Here is an 8,700-nt window from a genome sequence, read left to right on the forward strand (position 1 = left end):
ACACACACACACACACACACACACACACACGTAAATGCACACACACGAACACACACGGGTGCACACACATACACACACGTGTACACACATACACACAAGCACACAGACACACGCGTACACACACACCACACACACACACACAAGTACACACGCACACGTATATGTACACACACGCACACACATGTACACGCACACACACACGTACACGCACATCACAAACTGCCAGTCCCAATGAGGTAAATGAACAAAGGCATCTCAGAACAAAACTACAACAACAATCAGTAGAAGTTGTGCCATAGGTATACAAGGCAATAGATAAAGCAAATCAAACACTCACCTTTATTTCCTAGGTGGTAGGAAGGTCTTCCACGTGACTTGAATTATTGTGCGGGAGAGTTGTGTACTGTCAGCCTTAGGAATGAAGGAACAGGACTGGGTTATTCAGAACGGCACGGTGGCTCAGCGGTTAGCCCTGCTGCCTCCCAGCACCAGGGACCCGGGTTCGATTCCACCCCCCGGGTAACTGTGAAGTTTGCATTTTTCTCCCTATGTCTGCATGGGTTTCCTCCCACAGTCCAAAGATGTACAGGTTAAGTGGATTGGCCATGCTAAATTGCCTCATCGTGTCTAGGTGAGGTGGATTGGCCAGGCTAAATGGCCCCGTAGTGTGCAGGCTAGATGGGTTAACTATGGTAAATGCAGGGCTATGATGGGATGCTCTTTGGAGGTTGGGTGCGGACTCGAAGGGATTCTCTCATTTCGATATGGGCCCAGTTTGTCTAATCTGTCTTCAGAGGACAGTGCTGCCATCCTGGGAAAAAGTCTGGTGAACCTTCATTGCACTCTCTCAATGGGTCAATAATATCCTTCCTGAGATGAGGAACCAGCCAAAACAACATACAGTACTCCAGGTAAAGTCCGTAAAGTTGAAGCAAGACTTTGCACTCCTGAACTCAAGTCCTCTTGCAGTAAAACTACATTAGCCTTTCTAACGGCTTGGTCCCTTTATACATCCACTCTCTCACAATCTCTTACGGTTAACAAATACTGTGCACATCTGTTCCTCCCATCTAAGTGGATAACCTCACATTTTTCCACATTATCTTCCTTCTGCCATATTCTTGCCCATTCATTTAGTCTGTCCAAACCCTCCTGAAATCTTTTTTTTTAACATCTTCCTCACAACTCACATTCCAGCTTAACTTTGTACCATTTGAAAATCTGGAAATATTACATTTGGTTGTCACCTTTAAATCATTGTGAACAGTGGCGAACCCATATAAGATTATCGCAGGTTACAAAGAGATCTCGATCAGTCAGGACAATGGGCTGAAGAGTGGCAGATAGAGTTTAATTTGGATAAATGAGAGGTATTGCATTTTGGTAAAACAAACAAGGACAGGACTTGTAGGGCCTTAGGTAGTGTTGTAGAACAGAGAGACCTAGGGGTTCAGGTGCCATAATTCTTTGAAATTTGCATCACATGTAGACAGGGTGGTTAAGAAGGCATTTAGCACGCTTGCCTTCATTGCTCAGACCATTGATTAAAGGGGTTGGGATGTCATGTTGAGGTTGTACAGGACATTGATGAGGCCTCTTCTGGAGTACTGTGTGCAGTTCTGGTTGCCCAATTACAGGAAGGATATTATTAAGCTGGAGGGGATTCAGAAGAGATTTGCCAGGACGTTGCCGGGTATGGAAAGTTTGAGTCATAAGGACAGGCTGGGGCTTTTCTCACTGGAGCGTAGGAGCTAATGTAGAGGCTTATAAAATCATGAGGGGTATAGATAAAGTGAATGGCAGGTGTCCTTACCCTAGGACAGGGGATTTCAAGACTAGGGGACATATTTTTAAGGTGAGAGGGGAAAGATTTAAAAAAGTCATGGGGGCAATTTTTTTTTACACAGACAGCAGTTCGTGTGTGGAATGAACTTCCAGAGGAAGTTGTGGATGTGGGTACAGTTACATGTTTAAAAGACAAATTTTCGCTAAGACTTTAAAAGACATTTGGATGAGTACATGAATAAGAAAGATTTGGAGGGATATGGGGCAAGCGCAGGCAGGTGGTACTTGTTTAGTTTGGGATTATGGTTGACGTGGACTGGTTAGACCGAAGGGTCTGTTTCTGTGCTGTATGACTCTATGTACTGATCCTTGTGTACATCGCTAGTCACAGCCCGCCAAAATGAGAACAACCCGTTCATTCCGACTCTCTGTTTGCCAATCCTTAATCCCTGCTAGTCCATTGCCTCCTATCCCGTGTGCTTTAATTTTAGCTAACCAATCTATGTGGGGACTTATATCAAAACCTTCTGAAAATCCAAGTCTACCCTCTATCGATTTTGTTAGTGACATCCTCAAAATAAAATGTCCAGCAGCTTCATCAAGCAGAATTTCGCCTTCGAACATGCACGCTGACATGTGCCCCAATCGTGCCATTTTTCTCCAAGTGTTATCCAAGCCTTACTCTTTCCTGAAGGAAGAGAGAAATCCTTATCTGGCCTGGGATTCATCTGACTCCAGGCAGACAGCAACGTGACTATTGGCTGTGTTTAGGAACGGTTTAGCTAGCTACTGAGCTTGTGAGGTTGATTAAGGGGTAGGCAGTGGGTGCTGGTCCAATGACAGCCATATTTAAAAATTCTGTCAATCTGACCTGTCTTGGTCTAGGGATGAGTCTAGATCCTTTGGAGGGAAATGCGGATGCAATAGGTGCCCCCCCCCCGGGGTGTCTTCATGCTTATGCTCCGCATGTTCCATAACACGATGCTGAACCATCTTCCATACCTTTGGACCCAGAACCGCCTCGTCCACCCCAATTCGACCGAATCGATCTTCAAGCTAGGCGAGTCTCTCAGTCTCTGTGGGGAGGAAACCTTCCCGAGGGACTCAGGTGAAAAGTAGGACAGTCGTTCTAAACCTTGCTGTAAATCACACTCGGAGTATTCTCTGGATACCGGATTATTAAAAAAAAGAAAGATGTAGAGAAGATTTAACCAGAAATGTCTGGGGATGCCTATTTGGAAGAGATTGACAGACTGGGCCTCTTCTCTCTCATAATGAAAAGCGGTGAACCAAAAGGGGCATTCAAGCCTATGGGAAGGTTCTGGTTGAATGGATACAGAAGGAATCCCCTCTTGTGACTAAGTGTATAAGTGGAGTCCGTCAATATAAAATAGTCGGCAAGAAATCCAGAGGGGAATTCAGAAGAAATTTCCCTACCCAAAGTGTGGTGAGGACATGAAAGCCATTACCACAGGGAGTGGCTGAAGTGAATGGATTATTTTCGAAATAAAAATAATTGGGATGTGGGCATTGCTGGCTGGGCCAGAATTATCTCCCATCCCCTAACTGCCACTTGACCTCAGGGCAATTAAGAGCCAACAATGTTGCTGTGGGTTTGGAGTTCACATTTAGGCCAGAGCCCAGGCAAGGACAGCAGATTTTCTTCCCTAAAGGACCTTTTGTTTACAGATCAGCTTTTAATTCCGTAAATGCTCACCATTACATAATTCCAGGTATTTATTGAATCGAATTTCACCATCCCACCATGGTGGGATTTGAAACCAGGTCTCCAAAGCATTGACGTGGGATCTCTGGCTTACCAATCCAGTGCTAATACCCCCACGCCATGTCTTCTCCTATAAATCCATCTGTGTCTGATCCCATACAATACACGGCCTTCAGCTGATTTGCCAGAACAACGCAGAGGGAACTTTACTCAGCATGTCACCCGAAACTATTGACACTCTGCTGACCTATCAGCTCCGACGCTGCCCAAGCCCTGCTGGTTTGGGTAAGCAGCCCCTTGCGAATCCTTCTGACTTGCAAACAAAAAGGGGAGAATGTGCACTGGCCCCCAATGATTTCTTCTTTCATCCTTGATTTAAAATATCACAGAAAATGGGGGGCAGGAGAAGAGGCCGTTCAGCCCTGGATTGAATAAAATCCAGATGGTCTGATTGTCACCCTCACTTTAATGCCTGTAAACATTGACTGCCTTATCAGAAGACTATCTAACTCAACTTTGAATACATTCAATGACCCAACCTTCACTGCTGTGTGGAAGAGAGAGTTCCAAAAACTAACAAACCCCTTGACAGAAAATGGTTCTTCTTAGCTCCGTCTTAAATTGGAGATCCTTTGTTTTTAAAATAAGCACCCACTGCCCCCCACCACCATCTTCCTCGAGTCTAGGCTCCCTCACAAGTAGAAATACCCTCCCATAATCCTCCCTTTTGAGTCCCCTCAGCATTTTAGTGAACATTTCAGTCTGATCTGACTCCAACTCAGAATGCATTCACATCAGACTCAAAACATTAGCACTGCTTCTCCGTCCGCAGATGCTCCGTGTTTTGCAGGCGCTGTCTGTTTTTGTTTCGGGCTTTCACAGTATTTTGTTTTTCTCCCCTCTCAGAATCTGCACTGACCATGAGTCTTCTGTGGTAGTCTATCTCTCGTCCCCCAGGGCCTCCTGCTGGAGTTATCATCAGAGAGTCACACAGCATGGAAACAGACACACCCCTTCAGTCCATCCAGTCCATATCCCAAACTAAACTCGCCCCACCTGCCTGCGCTTGGCCCATAACCCTTCCAACATTTTTTGTTCGTATGCTTATTCAAATATCTTTTAAACTTTGTAACTGTACCTGCATCCCACAACTTCCCCTGGAAGTTCGTTCTTACACGAACCACTCTTCGTGCAAAGAAAAATTGCTCCCATGTCCTTTTTCAGATGTTTCTCCTCTCACCTTAAAAACATGCCCTTTCGTCTTGAAATCCCCCATCCGAGGGGAAAAAAATACCTGCCATTCAGCTTACCTATAGCCCTCATGATTTTATAAACCTCTACAGGTCACCTCCTACGTTCCAGTGATAAAAGTCCCAGCCTCTCCTGATAATTCAGTTCCTCCATTCCCTATTGGTAGGCCCAATTCCCGGTTGCAGATGCAGTGGTGATCTTCCGGGTATCCTGCCCTTTGCCCTTCGGTCACTGAGGTTTGCGGCCACTCCATCTTGGGCTGCGGCCTACGTCGTGGCACTTTCATTCCGTTCAGGAACGGGAGGCATGGGGTAGCTCTGCGATGGATCAACGGTGTAGAAAGAGGGCTAGGTGGGTATCGTGAAACCCTGCCCCTTCCTCCGCCTCCTGCCGGCCTCGCCACGTCCACGTGAGTTCCTCGCCAATGCCTCGATTCCGCCTCTCGCGACGACCGGCCGTGTGTTTCACTCTTGTTTCTCCCGCAGATGAAAATTGTCGGCGATGACCCCGACCTGCCCAGGACACAATGGCGTCAGAGCTGCCACCGAATTCTGCTTTTCGTTTTTACCCTTCGCTCTTGTAAGCCGCCCAGGACGCATCGTGACAGGAAAAGAACAATCGAATACGTCCTGCAGCGTTTCGTTTGATGGAACTGGCGACAGATGGCTCTCTCTCTTTTGTTTTTTTTGGATGAACCACTGGGCCACCATCGGTCCGTGTTTACCAGTTGTCTCTCAGGATTAAACCCAAGGCCAGCTGACCCCAACCTCCCCTCCCCGCAAGTCGCGAGGGGGAACAGGCCTCAGGCGATGGAGTATGTTGATGCATGAAGGAATTTTCATGAGCTCGGAACAAAAATAGGTGCTGATAAGGGATTCACCCGCATTCTTGGCTTTTTAATAGCTCAGTGCGCAGGATTTCCTGCGTTTCTTCAAGAACCCAGGCCTCCAGAGGAGCCCAGTTGCTATTAGTAACATCTGTGTTCTGTGTGTGTGCATGCGTGTGTGTGTGTGTGTGTGTGTGTCAGTGAGGGGTTGGAATTCCAAAAATATTCCTAATGTACCCCATGTGTAAGTGGAGGCAGCCCTGTGAAGCTAATCGCGACAAGCCATTTGTTTGAAGGTGTTACAAGTATATTCCAATTCCTGGGTATCAGGGAAAGGGATGCCTTTACCAGGCACTTAATCATACAGGGATGGGAATAAGGGGCAAACTTCCAAAATAGCTGGAGCGGACGGGTAAGACTGTGGAGGTTTCAGGCTCTGGAAATGACGGGAGCAAGTTGAGGACAAATTGAGAGGGTGCGTTGGAAAGTTCTGTTCGGCATTCCGAGTATGCCGTGCGAAAAGAGGTTGGCGTCCAGTCCTAAGTCCCACCGGCAATCATCACTGGCTGACCATTTCTCTCTAAGCCACACGTCATCCTGACGAGGGATTGCACCACTGTTCCTTCAATGTCGATAGGTCAAAATCCGGGAACACCACCTCGCTCCCAATAGCAACACTGTGCGTCTACCGATAGCACGTGGATTGCAGCGGTTCAAGAAGGCAGCTCACCACCACCTTCTCAAGAGGCAACAAGGGACGGGAATAAATGCTGGGCCCAGCCAGTGACTCTCACATCCCACAAGTTGACTTTTTTTAAAAAATTAAGCCAGTTTGAACACCAACTCTGCTCTGTAGTTGTGGGCATCTCCAGGTGAACATCCACAAAGGTTTAGTGTATGACACTGGGTGGCACAGTGGCTCAGTGGTTAGCACCGCTGCCTCACAGCGCCAAGGACCCGGGTTTGATACCTCCCTCAGGCAACTGTCTGTGTGGAGTTTGCACGTTCTCCCCCGTGTCAGAGTGGGTTTCCTCCCACAGTCACAAAGATGTGCAGGTTAGGGTGGATTGGTCATGCTAAATTGGCCGTAGTGTCCAAGCTGGGTGGATTAATGATGGGTAATGCAGGGACAGGATGGGATGCTCTTTGGCAGGTCGGTGTGGACTCGATAGGCTGAATGGCCCGCACTGTAAGGATTCTCTGTCACAGTCATGTGGCTGACCGTAGGGTTTGATGAAGTTGAAGCTTTGTCTTCTCTGTGGCTATATAGATTTTCTAATTTCACCTTCCCACATACTCCTAACCAAACCCCCATCCCTCTCCTTTGGCTGCATCATTGTACCGCACAGGAGAAGACGAGATTTGAAAAAGCATGGGAAGGAGGAGGAGGAGGAGGACGAGGACGAGGCTCTGAATTCAGCGGGTGATGACAGTCAGTATCCTCAGGAAGAATGCTCCCTGTCAGCACAATGAGAACGGCAATTGTTTTAGCTACCGTCATGCACAGGAGTCTTCCTACAGTCCTGAAATCCTTGCTCAGTCTCTGAATTCTCCTCGAGTTCACTCAATTTAGCTTGAAGCTACAGGCTTCTCTCAACCGTCATACAATTCTTCATAATTTATCTTGAAATCACAGGATTCTCCCTGCAATCATGGAATTCGCCCGAAAACCACGGAATTCACTCTGAAATCACAGATTCTCCTTGCAATCATGAGATTCACCCTAAAAACGTGGAATTCACTCTGAAATCACAGATTCTCCCCCACAATCATGGAATTCACCAACCCCCCCGCCAAATTACTAGATTCTCCAAGCAATCACAAAGACCTTCCTGAAATCATGGAATTCTCGCAACCACCCCTCCCAAAAACATTTCTCGATTCTTCCCGCGATTGTAGAATTCTCCCTGTATTCCGCAGAGTTCGGCGCAAAGTTTCTAGGTTCGCCCTGCCAGGATTCTCCGCACAATTCCGCGATCGTCAGCTAAAATTCTCGCAGCAATCTCCGATTGGTGTTGAAATCACTTGATCTTACCTTTGTCTCTGGCCCCAAGTCAGCCTTTTAAATCCGTTTTGCAGTCATCTGGAAAGCACCCTGGTATTTCCTCCAGCTCCCATCCCTGTACTTCTCCTAGGCGATGAAGCAGCGATACTGGTTTGTGGTTAGTTGTAGTCACTGTGTCGTTCGATTTGCACTTGTATTTACGTTCCACTGCTCCGGTTTCAGCTGCAGAATTCCTTCCTCCAGCTCCAGGAGCAACGCTCCTGCAGCTCGACATTGGACAGCATCGCTGGCTGATGTTATTTTTGTATTGAAGCCAAATTCTGATGGGCTTAACAAGCTGTTGTGTTCTTTTTTCTAAAAAAAAAGACTGGTTGAGGGCCTTGTTCGGCTCCCGCAAGCACACAGGCTTTTGTACAATCTTACGTTTTTTTTAAATTCAGATTTTCTTTTGTATTAATTCTCTATAAACGGTTTAACATTGCACGTCGGCACCTGACCTCTTCCGTTTTGTACCGTCCAGACTGTATGCATGCCTCCAACCACAATAAAGTTTTGTAACTGGCACCTAGGCAGTGAAGTTGACTAATTTTGGCTTGTACTCGCTGAAGTAGGGTCCTCTTGGGGTACAGTAGTTGGGCCTTCTCCCTGAACTGAGAGACCTGGCTCCAGAGCTCCATCCCTGAAAAACGTTGATTCGACAAAACTGGTCAGATGAATGAGAGAGGATCTGATCGAGGTATACAAAGGGAATTAATAAGGTGGACGTTGACCAGATGTTTCTTCTTTCGGGACCCTCTCGAACAAGATATAGACCGAGAGGAGGTAGGTTTGAAACTGAAACAAGGAGAGCTTCTCTCAGAGGTTTGTGAATCTTTGGAACTGACTGTCCCTGAATGCAGTGGTGGCAGAGTCAGTCAACAGATTCAAGAAAGAAATAGATATGTTTCTGATGAAAAGGGGGAATAACGGGCTGTGGGACGCAGGCAGGAGAGGGGCAGGGTTGAAACTAGGATAAGATCAGCTACGATCATAGGCTGAACTGCCTACTCCTGCTCCTGAATCCTCTGTTCCTACTTGTGAGTCTCACCCTCAACTATCCCCATTCGT

The 8,700-nt window shown here is 47.0% G+C and overlaps 1 long non-coding RNA gene across 1 annotated transcript in view; it reads left to right on the forward strand.

Moving 5' to 3' along the window:
• LOC125486994 overlaps positions 1 to 8,157 on the forward strand; it is a 14,800-nt gene extending 6,643 nt beyond the window's left edge. Inside the window, exon 2 of the long non-coding RNA XR_007265546.1 lies at positions 5,248 to 8,157. This is a non-coding gene — a long non-coding RNA (uncharacterized LOC125486994). The remainder of the gene's footprint in view (positions 1 to 5,247) is intronic.
• Positions 8,158 to 8,700: the final 543 nt, after the last annotated feature.

The sequence above is a fragment of the Rhincodon typus genome, chromosome 35 (assembly GCF_021869965.1).
Source record: "Rhincodon typus isolate 14 chromosome 35, sRhiTyp1.1, whole genome shotgun sequence".
Classification (NCBI taxonomy): domain Eukaryota; kingdom Metazoa; phylum Chordata; class Chondrichthyes; order Orectolobiformes; family Rhincodontidae; genus Rhincodon; species Rhincodon typus.